Below are 17,637 nucleotides of genomic sequence, written 5' to 3'. Positions count from 1 at the left end.
TATTGTCCCATCCATTTGTTTGTTTGTCGATACATCTATCCACCCATCAAGCCAGCCATACATTTATTTGTCCACCAGCTTATCCAACTGTCTATTCATTCATCCATTTATATATTAGTCCATCATCCATCCACCCCATCTGTTTATCTACTTGTCCATCTGGACATCTGTGTGTTCATATATCAGCCCATCCGTCTGTTACTCATCCATCCATCGGTCTATATTTCCATCTGTTTGTCCACATATATCCAGTTCATCCATTGGTCCATTCATCCACTTATCCATCCATTCATCATCCATCTATCCATCCATCCACCCATGCACTCATCTATCCATCCCTCCATCCATCCATCTATGCATCCTGCCAGTACTAACTGAGTTTCAGGTTTTATGCTGAGTACCGGGAAAATAGAAAAGTATTGGACAAGATCCCTGCCTTCAGGGAGCTCCCAACCTAGTCTGGAGGGCAGAAGAGTGCATAGAGGCACTGTTTGATCCATTGATGTCTGGTGAGGCCACTTCTCTGGGGAAGAACTTCTTTTTTTATTTTATTTATTTTTCTCACTGTAGGTGCCGGGGATTGAACCTAGGACCTCATGCATGCACTCTACCACTGAGCTGTAGCCACTCACCCTAGGGAAGAACTTCTTGAAGATTCAACTTCCTTCCCTGTGTAGTCTAACCCTTCACTTTATATCCCCTTCCCACTAAGACTAGCTTGCCTCCTTCCTGTCAGTGGAAGACCAGGTGCTTCTTCACTTGCAGCAAAGACCCGGGATTCACAGGTCTGGGTTCACCATCAGATCGATTTCACCTACATTCACTGATTTTTTTGCATCCACACTTGGGATTCTCCAAGATGTCCGGGTCACTAGTTTCCTGGACTCCCTAGGAATCTGACCAAAACCCCTCCCCAAGAGGAGGGGAGAGGTGGGTTGACTTGGCATCAGCTCCATGGCTGTCCCCACTTTCCCGTCAAGAAGGCCTAGTCCCAGCCGACTGGATGCCTGTTGGGAGTGGGTCAACTGCTTGAGATCCAGGTCCCCGCCGATGTGTTCGTTCATGCATTCATTCTTGTCTTGGTTTGGTTTGTTTATATGCTTACGTATCTATTCATTCATTCATTTCATCATTAACTTTTTATTGAGGGTCTTCCATGTGCTGGGCCTGGTAAGGGGACACAAACATGAATGTGGCCTGCCCTGGGCCTCTAGGAGCTCACAGAGGGAACAGACATGTAAGCAGACAGTATGGTTCTTCGGGGAGGCAGGGGCGCAAGGGGTCCTAGGTGAGTTGGGGAACAGTTAATTAGGTCAGGGCCTCAGGTGGGAAAACATGCAAAGGAAAGAGCATGTCTCATGGAGGAACCAGCCTGAGTAAAGGCAAGGAGGCGGGAGAGAACAAGGGACAGTGAGCTCCATCCTTGTGCCTGGAAGCAAAGAGCCTTAAGTCTCAAGCCAAGGTGCCTGGGCGGCATCGGGGCGACCATAGAGGCTTCGCTGGTGCTCTTGTCCGTGCGTGCGTGCAGGCAGCAGGCCAGGTCCGCTATGTGCTCTGAGGCCTAAGTCTCAAGGGGCCTCAGGAGAAGAAAGAGGTTCCATTGCCCCCAGGCTGGCCAAACCCAAGGGGCCTAGGCAAGGAAGCCCGTAAAAGACCCAGGGCCCCAAATCTCTGGAAATGGGCTGAACTGACTCCCACTTTCTGAGCAGCTCCAGCCTCCTGTGTCCATTCACACACCAGCAAGTCCTCCCCATCCTTCCTCCCAAAGTGCACCAGAGGCCTCTTCCCGAGACTTGCATCCAGGGACCCGCTGTTATTCGAAGATTTTGGAATAGCAGGATCCAGATTCTAAGCAATTCCGAGCAGAGCAGGGAAGGTCTGATAAACCACAACCCTGGAGCTAACAGCTCCTTATGAAGGGGGGACATTATTTTCTGAGTGCCCCACACTGTTCTGAGTGCCTCCACCCTTGTGAGCTCATGTAACTAAGACGACACTAAGGCCCTGGAGGTCAGTGACTTGCCCAGGGTCACACTCGTGAGTGGAGAGCTGGGGCAGGAAATCTGCCTTTTGGGGCTCTAGGAAGGGCTGGATTCTAGTGCGAGGGAGGGGGGCAGAAGGAAGAGAAGCCAAGTATGGGGCTAGGGGAAGGCAGTGAGGATTGGTGAGGAAGCGAAAGGAAAAAAAAATAGGAGAGAGTCAAGAAGAGTCAAGTCAAAGAAGGGAGTAGAGAGAAGTGAGGCAAGAGACAAGAGGGTGAGGGTGGTGGAAGAGGAGGGCCAAGAAGAGGGAGGGGAGACAGGACAGCCCGTGGCTGGGAAGCGACGGGACCTGAGAGGAGCACGTGCCCAGCCTGCCTCTTCTGCAGCAGAGGAAACAATGGGGACCAGAGACTGTCCCTGACTTGCTGGAGGTCGCCAGGTGCATCATGTTGGGCTGTGGCTCACATCCTTATGGGCAATAAATTGGTTAGAGACGAAAAATCTTAGGTGCTCCAAGGCATGAAAGGCAAAAGAGGTTTTTTTAAATTATTTTATTTTTTGAATATGCAGAGGGTATAAAATCCAAAAGGTACAGAAAAGGAATAGCTGTCCAATTCCCTGTCACCTGATTTTTGTGTGTTTTTCTAGAGGCAGTCTAAATAGACAAAAGCATTAGAAGCAGATGTATTCTGTTTTAAATTTTACACAGAAGGTAGCACACTAAACATTGTACTTCACTTTGGTTTGGTTGTTTCTTCCCCCCTAAATCCATGCATATGGAGCTGTCTTGTTCTTTTCAATGGCTATATAGTATTCCACTGTTTGGTTGGACTGTGATACTTTTAAATCACGAGAGCCTTCATTCATACAAAAGACTGCACAAAACATTTATGTACAATTCAAAGAATAATTATAAAGCTAACACTTATGTAACAACCATCCAGGTCAAGAAATAAAATATTGCCAGCACTACAAAAGCATCTCCCAAATGCTTGATTACAACCTGCCCCCCTCTAGAAGTAATACTACCCTAACTTTTTCAGTAATCATTTCCTTGTCTTTTTAAAATAGTTTGCCCAAGTATGTAAACACTTCTAACAATATAGTTTAGTTCTTAACAGATTTTAATCTTCATACAAAAAGAATCATAGTGTAAACATTCTTTTGGGTCGTGCCTCTTTTTCCCAATTTGTTGCTGTGTGTAGCTGTGGTCCGTTTTCATTGCTGCATAGTATTCCATTGTTTAAAAACAATGGGATCATTTAACCAGTCTCTTATTAATGGACATTCAGATTATTTCCAGTCTTTTGCTATTACAATCCTGCAGTTGATAAAATTTGCTAATCCACACATACGCAAGTGTATGTCTTAATGCATAAATTCCCCAAAGTTGAAATATTTGGTCAAAGAGCAGTGGGGTTTTTTTTTGGTTTTGTTTTTTTTTTGTTTGTTTGTTTGGTTGGTTGGTTTTTTTGCAGGGAAGCTAGAGGGGAGTGTCCACTGGAACAGCTAGGGGAAGACTGGAGTTCAACGTCGTTTCCTGGGCTGGACAGAATGTAACACTGGCTCCAGGTGGCAATTCTCATGATTTCACATTTGCTTTTTTCTAAAAAACAACCTTCAACAGCAAAGAACCAAACATATTTTTCTGCCTTAAATGAAAACAATGTAGGAGAAAGGGCTACTTCTGCAGATGCTGGAAGGGAAAGAAGCTAAAACACTATAAATTCTTTCTCTATATTTAATTTTTCAAGGCTATTCTTGACAATTAAGAGACTGATACTGAAGTGAAAATCACCACAACCAAATACAGGCTGAGTCAAAAACATTCACGCATCTCCCTGTAGACACTAATAAATAGTATCAGAAATTACCTAAAATAGAAATTAAAAGCCCTTTGATTATAAGTAATATTGAAAATGACATAGTTCTCTATCTTAACTCATTGGGAAAAAGACCAGATAATTATTTAGATTCTATAATGTAGATGCACAGAAAATTTTTTAATTAAAAATGTTTTATTTTTTTAAATTGAAGTATATGCAGAAATGTTTGACACTGCTTTTGACGTCAAAGATATTTTTAAAAACTGAGATATAAGTGTTGTATCACACTGTATTAGTTTTAAGGGCACTGAATTTTTAATTCTTAAATAGACAGATGGATATAGAGATACCGTCACATTGTCCTGGATAGAAGTGGTAGCACCCCACCCTCCCACCGGCAGCACATGACAGCGCTGTTCCCCAGCCCACTGGCTGTGGGCGGCTGTGTAGGGCTGGGCCCTGCTGAGTGACAGGGAGGTCAGGCAGGCCTGGGATGGCAGAGGGCCTGGTGGCCTTTGTCCCCACTGGGCTGGGTGGCTGAGGCGGTAGGCTGGGTGCTGTTGCATCACAATCGGAAACGTGGGCACCGTGTCCTCGAAGCTGAGTCCACATGGGGCACACGACCCCACCTCCCACAGACCCCCTCAACCAAAAGACCTCTGAAAGAAGAGAATGCCCCCCTCCCCACTTTCCCAGGAACCGTTTCCATGGGGTGCAGTGGGGCATGTGGGAAATCTCAGGCCTCAGAGCATGAGCTGGGAAAGTTGACCAAAGAGAGCTGAGCCTGTGTACAGAAATGGCTGTCTTGCAACTTCCTCTCATGGTTGAGACACTGGGAGAGGCTCCTAGGCCCCCTCAGAGCTCCCCAAGCTCTGGTCAGAGCACTGTGCTGGCTCTTTGGTGCATTAAGGTATCCAGCAAATAATGTGTTCAGGGCCTTTACGGGCCAGGCGACCAAACAGGCTAAGATCCCTGTCCCCTGGGGCGTGTTCTGGAGCAGAGAAGACAGGGCATGAGCAGAGTAGGTGGGAGCGTTACTTGCATGGTAGCAAGAGCTATAGGAAAGGACACTGCCCAACTGGGGAAGGGGGGTGGCAGGCGGGGTGGGGTGGAGGGCAGTCTGCAGTCTGAAGAGGGTGGGCAGGGCAGGCCTCAGAGAAGGCGACATCTGAACAAACCCTGGAAGAGACGGAAAGAGCCAGCTAAGCAGATATCTGGGAGAAGAGCTCCAGGCAGGGGGGACCCGCAAGGACCCCAGTGAGAGCAGAGCCAGCTGGAGGAGGGAGCGGAGGGGCAGGTCAGGCGAGTTTTGGGGGGCATTGGGTGGAATTTGGTTTTGGCTCTGGGAGAATAGCAGCACCCTTGCAGCGTTCATTTCCTTAATCATACCTGAAGTTGGGGCCCTTATCATCCCCGTGGTACCTCAGTTGAGGAAACTGAGGCTCAGAAGTGGCCCATGACTCAGCCAACAGAAGTACAAGTGAGGCTTAAACCCAGGTCTGGAGACCCCAGCTCGCATCCACAGCAGGCACTCACAAGGTGCTGTGAGCCAGGACAAGGGCCAGGACAAAGCCAGGGGAAAGGACCCCACATTGGCTGAGGCCCTGCAGGCAACCTGCATTGCCTCATTCCACCTCCCTCCATCCTGGGAATTTACCATCAGGGCCATTTTACAGACAGGAAACCCAGGTCCGGTCGGCAAGGGGGTGCACCCGAGAACACACAGCTAGGAGCTGGGGTGGGGTGGGAGGTGACTGCCGCTCTGAGCAGCCCCAGGACATGTGCTTACTCTGCTGCTCCCATCTCGAGCTTCTCCCATGGGTGTTCCCCTACCTAAAGATCTTCCTTAGCCCTTGTTTGTTCACAGGCTGAAGTCCAAAGCTCTGAGGCCCGTGCTGGGGCCCCCAGCACCCGGGAGTCCAGCCAGTCTTCCCACCCTCCCCCACCCTAAGTGGACCAGCCCCACCCCCACCTCCAGCCAGAAGACGCTGCTCAACATTCCCAGAACCTCTTTCTCAATCTCCCACGGCCTTTGCTCACAGTCTCACCCTCTTCCACTCCCTTAGGCCTCTGTCTTTTGAGGGCTCGCCTCCTCCTGGCTGTGCCCCAGATTCTCCCTTCACCTCTATCTCTCCCCAGCTCTGCAGAGTCTCTCCCCGCACTCAGCGCCAGCTCCTGCCCCCTGCTCCCCAGTCCCAGTGGCCAGGGGCACAGATCTCAGAGCAGCCCGACCTCCTTCATGCCCTGATTCCCGGTCCCCCCTCCACACCCTTGTCTCCTGCTGACCAGGGCTGCAGACGGGGACCTCACCTCCTGGCCACATCACTCAGCCTCCGGCACCTCAAACCCACCGCCACCCACAGCGACTTCCTCCTGCTCACCACGGGCAGCACCCCCCCTCCCGCTTGCTCACTGAGGACAGGAGCCACTTCCCCCCCAACCAGGTCCCCTATTCTATGGAGCCCCCAACACCATTCTCTTCTGTCGAGGTACCCCTGGATCCTTCCCCACAATTGGCTGGCTATGCGGCCTATGGGCGAGCTCCTTCCCCTCCCCAAAGTTCAGACGCCTCAGTTCTACCAAGGGGTCCACAAGCCCCAGCCCCCCACATTGCAGAGAGGACAGAAAGGCGATCTGGGTGAGCCTTCCCCTTGTATACAGTAGGGTTTCACTGAAGTGCGCGTTTCCCTCACTGGCCTCCTTACTGAGCCTTGTGGAGGTTAGGAGGAAGGCTCCAGAGACCTTGATTTGAATCTCATCCATGCCCTTTGTTCACTGCGTGGCTGAGAAAAGTCACTCCTCAGAGCCTCTGTGTCCTCATCTGTAAAACGGGGGCAATAACACGACGGACCACACAGGGCTGTGAGAATTAGAGGAAATGTGTGATGCTCCTGTGTGATGCTCACACCAGGCATCTCTTGAGGGGAGGAAGGCTCGGCCCTGTCCCCGAGGCCTCAGGATCTCTGTGGCCCTCAGCTCCTCGGAGCTCCTACCCACTAGCCTCTCTGAAGCCTTGTTGGAAAAACTGAGAAATGTGAGGAGCTGGGAAGCTGGCGGAGGAGAGTCTTGAGACAGCAGCAGTCTGCCCTCCCCTGCCCTCCCCGTACTTCTTTCCCCCTCCCTGCCTGAGCTCTTGGGAGGGGAAAGCCAGACGGGGAAAGGGGGCCCAGGGCTGGAGTAGGGACCCGGTGATAGAATGAGGGGGCCTTTGCAAAGAAGGAAAAATAATCACTCCTGAGCCCCTGTGATGGGCCCAGCACACTGGATCTACGGGACAGGACTTGCCTCAGTTTTACAGATGAGAAGTGGGGCTCAGAGCAGATCTTTATACCGCTCCAGGTGGCAAAGTAGAAAGGGTCAGAATCAGGGTTGGACCAGACTTATCTTATTCCAAAGCCTGTGCTCTCAGCCCAAAGCTGCCCTCATGTGTGTTCCAGAAGCCTGGGGGACGGGGGTCTCTGGGCATAGGAGGGGAGTGAGAGGGCCCTGAGGGGACCAATGAGTTAGGGGCTGAGTTGATTTCCAGGCTGTGGGCCCCAAAGCCAGTTTGAGGCTACCAAGGTATCCAGGGCGGGCATGAGGGGCAGCCCAGGGTGCGGGAGCAGGAGGCACGGACTCGGAAGGAGTTAACTGCATAAAGGGCCCAAGTGAATCAGAGGCTCCACAGGCCGAGATGGAAATTCCCTGTGCATGGCGTGTGGTCACCCAGAAAAGGGAAACGGTGCTTTTTGGAGCAGAGGACGGCGGGGGCTCGAGCCCCAGAGCAGATGCCTGCCTGGGTGGGGCTGACAAGGACGCTGAGAAGGCCTGGCCTCCGGGTATGCTCAGGCCCTGGGTGGGAGGAGGGAGGTGATGAGCCATCAGGCCAGGCCAGGCCTGGTCATGCTATGATGTGTCCATGGGCCCTGACAGATGTGTAGGAGTTCACCGGGACCAGAGGAAGGAAGGGCATTCAGACCGTGGGAACTGCTGGAGCCAAGGCACAGGGGTGTGACTCAGCATGGAGCACTCACTTGTCCCCCCTGCTTTTGTCAGGGAGCTCTTTCCTGCCCCAACCCAAGTGGCACGGCTCCTCACACCAGGAAGCACTCATCACATTTTCCTGGTGTCCCACAGCCTCAGTTTTCCTCTCAGAGCGCTCAGGGTTTTGTAACTCACCTGCCTTCTCCACAGGTCTGTCCTAGTTCTAGAGACGGCTTACACCCTGCCCTGGCATGGAGTAGGCACTCTGTGTTTGTGGAATGACAATTCATAGAAGAGGATTCTGAGGCTCAGAGAAGTCAGGTGAAACACAGTCAGCCAGCTGGCTGTGGGTGAGTGGGCTCTGGCTGTAGCTGTGCCTCAGCTGGACTTGGTAAGGGGCAAGGAATGGGGCAGGCAGAGACTTCCCTTGGGGCAGGGAAGGGGACTCTAGGCACTGACAACCCCACCTGGCAATTCTGCTGTCCAAGGCCCCCTCGAGCTTCAGGCCAGCCCAGCTCCTGCCTTGTCACAGTGCTGGGAAACTTCTGTCCTCCTGGGGAGGGAGACTGAGGTACAACAAGCTGGAGCAAGGGGCAGGCAGATGGAGGGAGAAGGGGACTGGGTACAGGAAATCCTGACTCTTCAGTCCAGACACTTACTAGCTGTGCCACCTTGGCCATGTGAGTTCGCCTCTGAGCCCCAGTGTCCACTCTGTGATGGATGTAACGGGATAGGCTTGTTCTGGGGACAGAACGAACAGGCTGATGTGAACCATATCCCTCTGCGCCAACGTGAGAGACTTCGTCTATTATTAGAAATGAGTATTAATTATGCTGTCTGTCGTCTCTCCGTGGAACAGTCCCCTGCTACAGCACCATCCTGCCTGCCAGTTCTAAAGCAGCCTGTGACATGGTCTCGAGCCCAGTGTCCACCTGTCCCAGCTGAATTCTGTACTGCACGAGGGCCTGTGACCCACACCAGCCTGATGAGCAGGCCAAAACCCAACTGGAGGAGATTGATGGCCGGGGCCTCCTGCCCAGAGACAGGACCCCTGAAGCCCCCAGGTGCCCTGAGTTCCACCACAGCACCCCAGATTCCTTGCCCCACCGAGAAGGTCAAGGCTCCCTCCTCAGGCAAGGAGACGGGCAGCGTCATGGTGGCCATTGGTGTTGGAGCTTTTCCAAGCACGAAGGGGAACTGAGAACTGTGGGAATATGCCTTGAGCAGGCCAGAGCGGGCTAGGCCCAGGTGGGAGGGGGCTGCTCCACGGAGCCCAGACTGATGGGGCTCTGGGGGTGAGGAATAGAGGGAGACCCCCCCAGGCAAGCAGCTGTGGGGCAGGGGTCACTGTGAAGCGCTGGCAGGCTGTCCAGAGAGAGCTGGCTGAGCAGTGGGAGGTTGGGGAGCTGTGTGGGGAAGGAAAGAGGAAGCCATGAGGAGAGGGGGGATGGGGCGGCCGGGGATGGGGTGGGAGTGGGGGCTGGGGGCCTGGAGCCACTTTGGCCGCAGCCACTTCACTTCTCCCGGTTTCGGTTTGTAAATAGCTGCTGGCTCCGTGCAGGCGGGATGGGCCCTGCCCCTTCTGCGGCCTGAGTCCTGGCAGGCCCAGGCCTAGGCAGCTGTGACGCTTGGACCCTGGATCTGAGGACCCCGACAGGCGTCTGGGCTGGCCCGGCTCTGGCCTGGGTGGGCAGGTTCTGGTGGGCTTGGTTCTGGGCAGCCCCAACCTGTGGTCACTGAGGTAGTGCAGCTGGGGCAGAACTTGATGACTTGGCCACATCGGGCTTATTTATAACTGGGCCTCCGTGGGCAGGAGCAGCTGCTGAGCTGCCAACTCAGCACTTGGGCCAACCCGAGGCACCAAGGCAGGGGCAGGATGGCGGGGGCCGGGCTGGGCCTCAGGGTCTTGGGGTCCCCGAAGCCTCTCTGACCGGAACCACTCCTTGTGCTGTGACGGGCAGGCCTTGAGAACTAGGCGGAGCTACTTGTGAGGCAGGCATCTCAGGACCTCCTGAGCCGAAGGGATGGCTGAACCCAGTCAGTGGACTGGTCAGCTCCCGGGGGCTCAGGCCTGGGCCTTCCTGCAAAGAAACTCTTCCCCCAGAGGTCAGACGCCGTCAGCAAACTCAACGAGAAGCAAAGTCATCTCCCACCCCTTCTTGCAATAGCAGCTTAAAAACAAAACAGGTTCGGGAAGACGGCAATGCAGAATCCTGAGCCTGGCCCAGATGCTGGATCTCCAGGCACCCGACACACGGAGAAAGGTTCGGGTCCCTCATGAGGCACCCCCATCACACCACATGGGCAGCCATCTCTTTGGTGGACGGAAGGGAAGGGCTGGCCCTGCCCCCACCCCCCAAATACCCATTTGTCTTTCTTCTGAGGAAGAATGTGAAGGGGGTCTCAGACACTTTCCTAAAGTTTGCATGAATAAAGAGGACCCTCAAATCTTCCTCCCGCTTTGGATCCAGATCAGCCTTGTCACCTACCACTCTCGAGTCTGTCCCATCAACACCTTAAGTTCCAAACTTGGTCCTGGCCTTCCCACCTCCATACCTGGCCCTAGTCTAGTCCTCCCACCTGGCACGCCTCTTCCTTCCCCTCAGTCTCTCCAGGTCCCCTCTCTGTCAAGGCCTATGCCAAGCCACTCTCTGAGGGTCCCAGCCTCAGCGCTGACACTGTTCCCAAAACTAAGGGATGGAAAATTAAGGGATGTCAGAATTGGGGCAGAAATGGGTGAGGGATTTTAGATCATGGGTGCCTCGATCACCATACAAAAGAGGAAGCCAAGGCCTGGAGTGGGTCAGGGATGGCCAAAGGGCCTCAGTGAACAAAGGACAGAGCCGAGACCAGAGCTCTCACCCCTGCACCTCCCACCTGGACCACCTGCTCAGTCTTGAGTGACAGCCCTGCCTGGCCCTTTCCTCTTGGCAGGAGCTGCTGGGGATAGGAGTGATGGAGGCCTGGTATGGGGGTTAACTCAGGCCGTCCATTGCCCGGGTTGGGGCCTGGGGTGGTGGGCCTGCTTAGGCCCCTCTGGGCAGGGTCAAGGCACCCAGCCCAGAGCCACCCAGGCTGCAGCTGCCCCGGTTTCCACATCGGCAGTAGCAAGTCCGGCGCCTGAGAAAACAGGAAGCGCCCAGTCACCACAGGAAGCATGTGTGCGCAGCCTCCCCACCCCCGGCCCATTGCAAAACGCCAACAGCCCCATTACCACAGGCACCGCACAGCGGTGACCAGGAACGCTCCGGCCTCCAGGCCTGCCAAGGGGCCGGACAGACTGACTCCAGGCCTCACCTGCCTGGGCCAGGCCACACGGTGAGGTCCAGCTGCAGCCTTGAGGTGCCCACAGTCTCCTGAGCTTTGGGCCTCACGCCTTCCTCTGGGTCCTCAGCCCTATCCCCAGACCAGCCTGAGCCAGGCCTGCTTTGGCCATCATTAAATCAGAATATGGGGTCATGGGTCACAGAGAAGCCATTTCTCTGACCTGGTAGTTAGCAATCGAGGACTGTGCGCAGCCTTCAGACCTGACAGGACTCCATCCCTAAGCCTCACCAAGGCCGTTGACCCAGAGCCCGCCACCCCCACAACCCCAGGGAGCTGTCTGCTGCCAAGTCCACACCTGCCACACCCTCTGCCCAGCCCCAGCCCTTCCCAACCGAGACTTTGCCGGCCCCTGGGGTCCTGTCCAGGCTAGTTTTTGGGAGGTTAGGGCCCCTCCTTACCGACCCCCACCCCCACCTGCCCCAACTTACCTCTTATTTCTGGCTACCCCAGGCTCAACCTTTGGAAGAAGATGGGAGTCCAGCAAGGCCAAGGTCCTGTGCCTGGGAGGCCTGTGCTCCTCCAGCCCCGGGGACAGCAAGGAAAAGAGAAGAGAGCAGAGCATTTCATGGCTATAATAAATCAAAGGGGGAAGTCAGAGCAGGAGAAATAAGAAACTTCCCTACCCTGGGCACAGGGACCTGCCAGGCGGCAGCCCCCGGTGCCCCACAGCCTTCCCCCCTCCCTCCTGCATCCCTGGCCGGGGCCCACATCTGATGCCTTCTCCCCAGGCCTGGGCACCCCACCTTCCCAGAGACCTCCTGGGCATCCAACAGCCCTTCTTGTTGTGTACCCTGGAGGCCAGGCACCTCTCACCTGTGGGCCTCAGTTTCCTCCGAATGGGCATGGAAATCCCCCAAGTCCTGTGCTCATCTGGGGAGGTGAGGGACCAGGCTGCCAAGCAGAGAGGGCTGAAGATGGGCAGTGCCCCTCCAGACAAGGACCCACAGGGCATGAAGAGATGAGTGAGACATCCTGAGAATTCCCAATGGGACAGTTGGGCTGGGCTGGGCAAATGTCTGTAAGAGGAGACGGGAGGGCCAAACCAAGAGGCAGGAGTGCAGAGCAGAGGTGGGAAGAGACCTAGACTGTGAGAACAGGCAGGGCCTTGACCTCAACTCTGTCCCTGCACTTTCTCAAACCAGACCCAGGGGCCCAGGGCCTGGGGTCCACGGTGAAGGCACCAGATGTACACAACCGCTCAAGGCACATGGCATGTCTTCCTGGACTATCCACTCAGGTAGAGATTGAGAGTGGAAAGTTAAAGGTGGGAGGGGAAGCCCACATATTAAAAAGGACACAAATCTGTATGCATTTTTAACATAAAAGTATTTTGGCTAGATTTGGCCCCATTATGACCCATGCTCCCAGATTCTCAGCAGACCTTCCTCCAGCTCCCTCGCTGTTGGGGCGCATTGGTAGAGACACAGGGTGCCTCCCCTTAAATGCTCCTGATATGATGAGCTACTCCCCTACTCCAGGAGTCTCTGCCATCACTGCAGGCAAACTCTCCTGGGCCCCAGCCCCACTCTCCTGGTGATGTCTCCTGGGTGGCTGCCAGCCTAGAGCCAGAGGCTCTTAGGAGGCAGTGGTAGGGACCGGGATCCCTCTCAGCCTCTGAGATCACACTGCTTCACTCACAACCTTGTCAGGCAGATAAGATAAGAAAGAGGCTGTAACTGTTGGAGTCCAGGCTGCAGAGCCAGACACATCAGAGAACGTGCATTGTGTGACCCCGGACAAGTGATCTCACCTCTGTGAACCTAGGTTTCCCCATTTGGAAAATGCCTAACTTGAAAGTCTGCAATGAGGGACAAAGGAGGTCATGGAATGGAGCCTCGGGTGATCTCGTGGCCGGCAGACTGCCACTCTCATCTCCTCCCAGAAGCCCCCACTTCCTCCCTCCTTTCCCTTTCACCTGCCTGAGAACCTCTGCTCCCTGCTCTTCTCTGCACCCCTGGGGCCCCTGACCTCACTCTGACCTGTCCTGATCTGGGAGAGTGCTGGAGCTGGGGTTCCCAGCTCTACCCCCAAGGCGCTCCATCTTTGAGACAGAGACCTCGGAGGCCTAAACTCTTGCCCTGGCAGGACTCCCCACTTATGCGCGCACACCTCCTGCCATCCCAGGACACCCCCTTCCATCCTCAGACGGCCACACTGTTTTAACGACTGGTGGCATTCACCAGGCACCCTACATACACATCTTGTGGTCCTCACAGCTGCAGGTATTCTTATCCCCATTTCACAGTTGAGAAAACTGAGACTCAGAAGATTGAGGTTAGCTGGCTAGAGAGGGGCAGCCTGAGCTAAGAACTCACTTCTTTTGTCCACCAACCCTGTAGAAATCCTATGCAAACCATGAGGCAAAGCAGCACCTCTTAGGAAGAAGACTGAGCCTTTTAGGGGTTGCTGCTGCCCAGGCTCATGGTCATGGCCTATTCCCAGCTCCCCTGCTCTGTCCCCATCATCAGAATCTCCTGCTTCAACCTGGCCCAGGATATCAGAGTTGGAAAAATTCCAGCTTCAGGTGCCCATGAGAGCAGAAAGATTATAAAATCCAGAAAGGTGAGCAGCCTCCTGAATCAAATGCTCCCCTTGGCTCCCAGCCCTGGGCATGAGCACCCAGCAATGGTACTTAACTCCCTGGGAAGACAGGCCCAAGGGGGCAGTGTTCCCTGGTGGTGAGAATTGGGGTATTGGTGCCAGACATTCCTGGGTTTATATATCAACTTTGCAACTGATAGGCCACCCCCTGGGTAGGTGACTTAACCCTAATATGGAAAGAGAAATGCCTCTCCTGACCTGGAGATTTCACAGAAGGGAAATTTATCTCTAAAAGCCAAGTGCTCAGCCCTTCATGCATGGACTCATTTAAGCCTCATAACAGCTCTGACAAGTAGGTACTATTATTACTCCCATTTACAGATGAGGAAATCAAGGTGAAGGAATCTTCCCAAGGTCACATGGCCTTGCAGGGATTTGAACCCCAACCCATGTGACTCTAAGTCAGATGCACTTCCACTGCCCTAGCCGGGATCCCTTCCTTTTCTCCTAGCAATTTTTCTCTACCACCACCAGCCCACAGGGTAAGAGGCCCTGAGTGGCAAGGTAAGCCATGACTGGCTGAGACTGCAAGGCTTGGCCCTGCCTAGCTGTGGTGCAGTCCTCAAATGCCTGACTGCTCTTGCTCTTGGGTCGGGCTGGCAGAGGGCTGCCTGGGCATGCAAGGGGTTGGCCCCAGCTGCAGTAGGGACTCCTCTTGGCCCCTGCTGTCCTGTCTTGGGCCTACCATGCGACTATGTTGAGGCCTCACCTTCTCCTGTAGGGCGGGTGTAAGCCTTTCCAGGGTGCCTGCAGGGTAGGGCCACGAAACCAAGAAGCTTGTCCTTCTCACTTGCTTGGGCCCCTTCCAAGGACCTGGGAAAGCCTCAGCAAATTTGTATTTGTGGTTTTGTAATCTTTTTCTTAAAGAAGGCCTGCAGATTGGAGAAGCATCAGGCTCCACAAAACCTAGCTCTGTCCCCCAGCTTGGGGGCAGTGGGAAGGGTTCCACTCCCCCTCCCCACTTGCTTCCTGCTGCCTGGCTCTGAAACTTAAGGCAAGACGCCCACTTTCCCATCTATACAACGGGGAAGAAGCCTGGAGAGTCTGCGGGTACAGCTAGGGTAATGAGAAGAGCTCAGGGTATCCGTCCTTAACAAAGGGCCCAGATCCACACAGGGATTTTACCAGCCTGCACCTGTTCCATCCCCAACAGCCCAGCGGAGTAACTGGAGACCCCTACCCCCATTTTCCAGCTGAGATGACTGAGGTTTGGACCGAGCAGGCTGGAGCCCCATCCCCTACTGCTCCCTGGGATCTCCTTCCAGGATGCCAGGCCCCACGTCGGGGGCAGGAGGCCGCCGGCCGACTGTGGCTCTAGGGGTTGGGACCAGAGGGTGCGGGGGCGGGCTCGGCGGAGGCTGGGGAGGGGAGGCCTCGTCCCGCACTGTCTCACCGCAGGATCGACCTCGGCCCTTATCTGCTCGCGCAGCTTCCGCCCCCCCACCCCAGCCCCCGCCGCAGGCCTGGCCGCCCGCCTCCCACCCCCGCCCCCCGCCCCGGCCTCCGGAGGGGCCGGCCCGGAGCGCCCCTCCCCCACGGCCGCCCGCCCCCAGGGAGCGCCCGAGCTGCCGCGGGCTGCTGCCCAGCGGAGCAGAGAGGGGCCCGGCCCCCAGGTGAGAGCCGGAAGTGATAAATAACTCCTGGTTGGGGAGGGGGGCGCACCATCGCAGTGAGGCCCTCCCTGCCGCAGCGTGCCCGCCGCAGCGTGCCCACCCCAGCCCGATTGTGGCTCCCCAAACCAGGCCCCCTCACCAGATCTGGGAGGCAGGTCTCTTAAGGCCCCAGGGAGCAGGTGGAGCAGTGGGGTCGGTCTGCACGGGGTTCTGAGGAACACAGGAACCCCTCCTCCACACACACGCACACATGCACACGCACGCACACCAGCGTCCCTGGCACAGGTGTGGGAGGGAAGAGAGAAGTGGAGACACCTTAGAGAAAGTGAAATGCGAGCCACAAACTGGAGCAGACTTGTGACGTCTGCCACATGCAACTGACAAAGGATAAAGCATCAAAAATATGGAAAGGACTTGTAAATCCATGGCGGAAAAAAACAAGTAATCCAACAGAAAAATAAAAGACGTGAACAGGCCTTTTCACAGAAGCAGCAGCACATCCGTCCAATGAACATCTAAGGGATGCCCAGGCTTACTGGTGATGAGCACCATGCAAATGAAGACCACAATAAGATGCTGCTTTACACAGTCTGAAGGGCAAAAATTAACGAGCCTGACAGCACCAAGTGTTGGAGAAGAGGTGGAGCCGCGGAATCTCCAATGCATTGCTAGTCAAAGTGCAACTCCATACAACCACTGGGGAAAATAATCTGGTCTTATCTTATAAAGCTGAGGCCCAGCAGATCCCCTCTAGGCTTAAAATCAAGAGAAACTTGGGTATGTGCTCCGAGAGACAAGGAGAACATTCAAAGCTACACTCTTCTTAATAACAAAAATCTAGAAAATAATCCAAATGCCTACTGACAAAAAGAATGGGTACATAAATTATAGAGGATTCTTTTCACACAGTGGCACATGGTCTAGCAGTGCAAGCAAATGAACAGGCTTCACACAATATCATAAATGAAACTTAGAACCCATAGTATTAAGTGAAAAAGCCAGTCCCAGAAGACAAACACTTCCTATGAAGTTCAAAACCAGGCCAAAGCATAACTCTACAGAAAACAATGTTGTTTCCTTCCTTCTAATACTTTTGTTATTAGGAGATGACATGATTACCCACCCAAAAGACTTAAGAGTAATACTGAGAAATGATTAGAACCAGTAAGAAAATGTAGTTGGCTTACCAGATTTCAAAGGAATGCATAAAAACAATTTGCCTTCCTATGCGCTACATTTAAAATATAATGGGAAATACGTTCTTTTAAATATTACAAAAAGTAAAATACATAAAAGTAAACTTACGAAGAGTTATGCAGGACCTGTATGAAAATAATTGTTTAAAAAATCACTAAATAATGTTTAAAAAAAAAACCTTAAAACAGCTTTTTCCCTTATTAAAAAAAAAGCCAAGTTGAATAGAATATTGTCTATTCTGTTTTTTTTAAAGACTGAAAAGATTCAAATTTTATCAAGAAGGAAGCAGGGAGATGGGATGGGGAAAGGGTAACCAGTAAGCAAATCTATCAATAAACATAAATAAAAGAGGGCCCTGCGGAGGCTCAGATTACAGTACCTAGTGCACGGGGATTTCATCCCACTTTGCACTCCTGAGGCAGGAGAGGGGAAAGGGAGACATTAAATTCATTTGAACACACTTCTCTTCAGGGTATAGGCAAGAGCTTGTCTTTCTTTCCAGAACACCCCACCAGGGCTGGGGTTGGGGGGAAGGCCTGTGGACTCAGGGGACAGGGCTCAGGGCCCCAAAGACACACAGCACTGAGGGCCTGGACAGGTCCAGAAGACTTCAGAGAGGAAGCGGCCTCGTAAACGGGCTGGAATTCAATCGGCAGAGATGGTGGAAAGGGAAAAACGGGCCAGGCCAGGGGTGGGGTGGGAGTTAACAAGGGGGACGGTAAAGGCAGAGAGGCCAGAGGGAAAGTCGTGAGGCTTGGCTGTACACGCTGCACACGGGCCGCCCCATGGGAGACTGGGCACAGGTGCAGGGGTTCTGTGGAGTTAGTGGGGCCATCCTCTGGCCGGGGCTGGAGACTCCGGGGAGTAGGCACCCTAGGAACTCACGAGGGAGCTAAGGCTGCTCTGGGAAGAACGACCTGAAAGGGGTTAGGGTTGGAAGTTCCAGAGGGGCAGGCTCTGGGTAAGCAGCCAGCTCTGCCTCTTTTCAGCCATGAACTCGGGCACCCTTGGCCTTAGATGCTTTTTTATAAGAGATTGCTACCTGCCTGCAGATCCCCACGGAAAGCTCTGACAAGAAGAAGGCTTGCTGTCTCACAGAAGGCCACACTCTGGAAGCAGAAGGAATGT

General features: G+C 53.8%; 1 long non-coding RNA gene across 2 annotated transcripts; it reads right to left on the bottom strand.

The window, feature by feature from the left end:
- Positions 1 to 3,350: 3,350 nt before the first annotated feature.
- Positions 3,351 to 15,844, bottom strand: LOC116155308 (uncharacterized). 2 transcript variants are annotated; one of them, XR_010383342.1, is made up of 4 exons: positions 15,452 to 15,844; positions 11,527 to 11,667; positions 8,431 to 10,891; positions 3,351 to 4,987 (listed from the first exon to the last, which is right to left on the bottom strand). It is a non-coding gene; the product is annotated as an uncharacterized LOC116155308 (long non-coding RNA). The 2 variants fall into 2 exon arrangements; XR_010383341.1 differs by lacking the exon at positions 3,351 to 4,987 and having other exon boundaries at positions 5,781 to 10,891.
- Between the last annotated feature and the right edge of the window lie 1,793 nt (positions 15,845 to 17,637).

The sequence above is a fragment of the Camelus dromedarius genome, chromosome 12 (genome assembly GCF_036321535.1).
Source record: "Camelus dromedarius isolate mCamDro1 chromosome 12, mCamDro1.pat, whole genome shotgun sequence".
In the NCBI taxonomy this organism is placed as follows: Eukaryota; Metazoa; Chordata; class Mammalia; order Artiodactyla; family Camelidae; genus Camelus; species Camelus dromedarius.
Note: the sequence above shows the minus strand (reverse complement) of the source record. Positions and strands in the feature narration are given on the sequence as shown.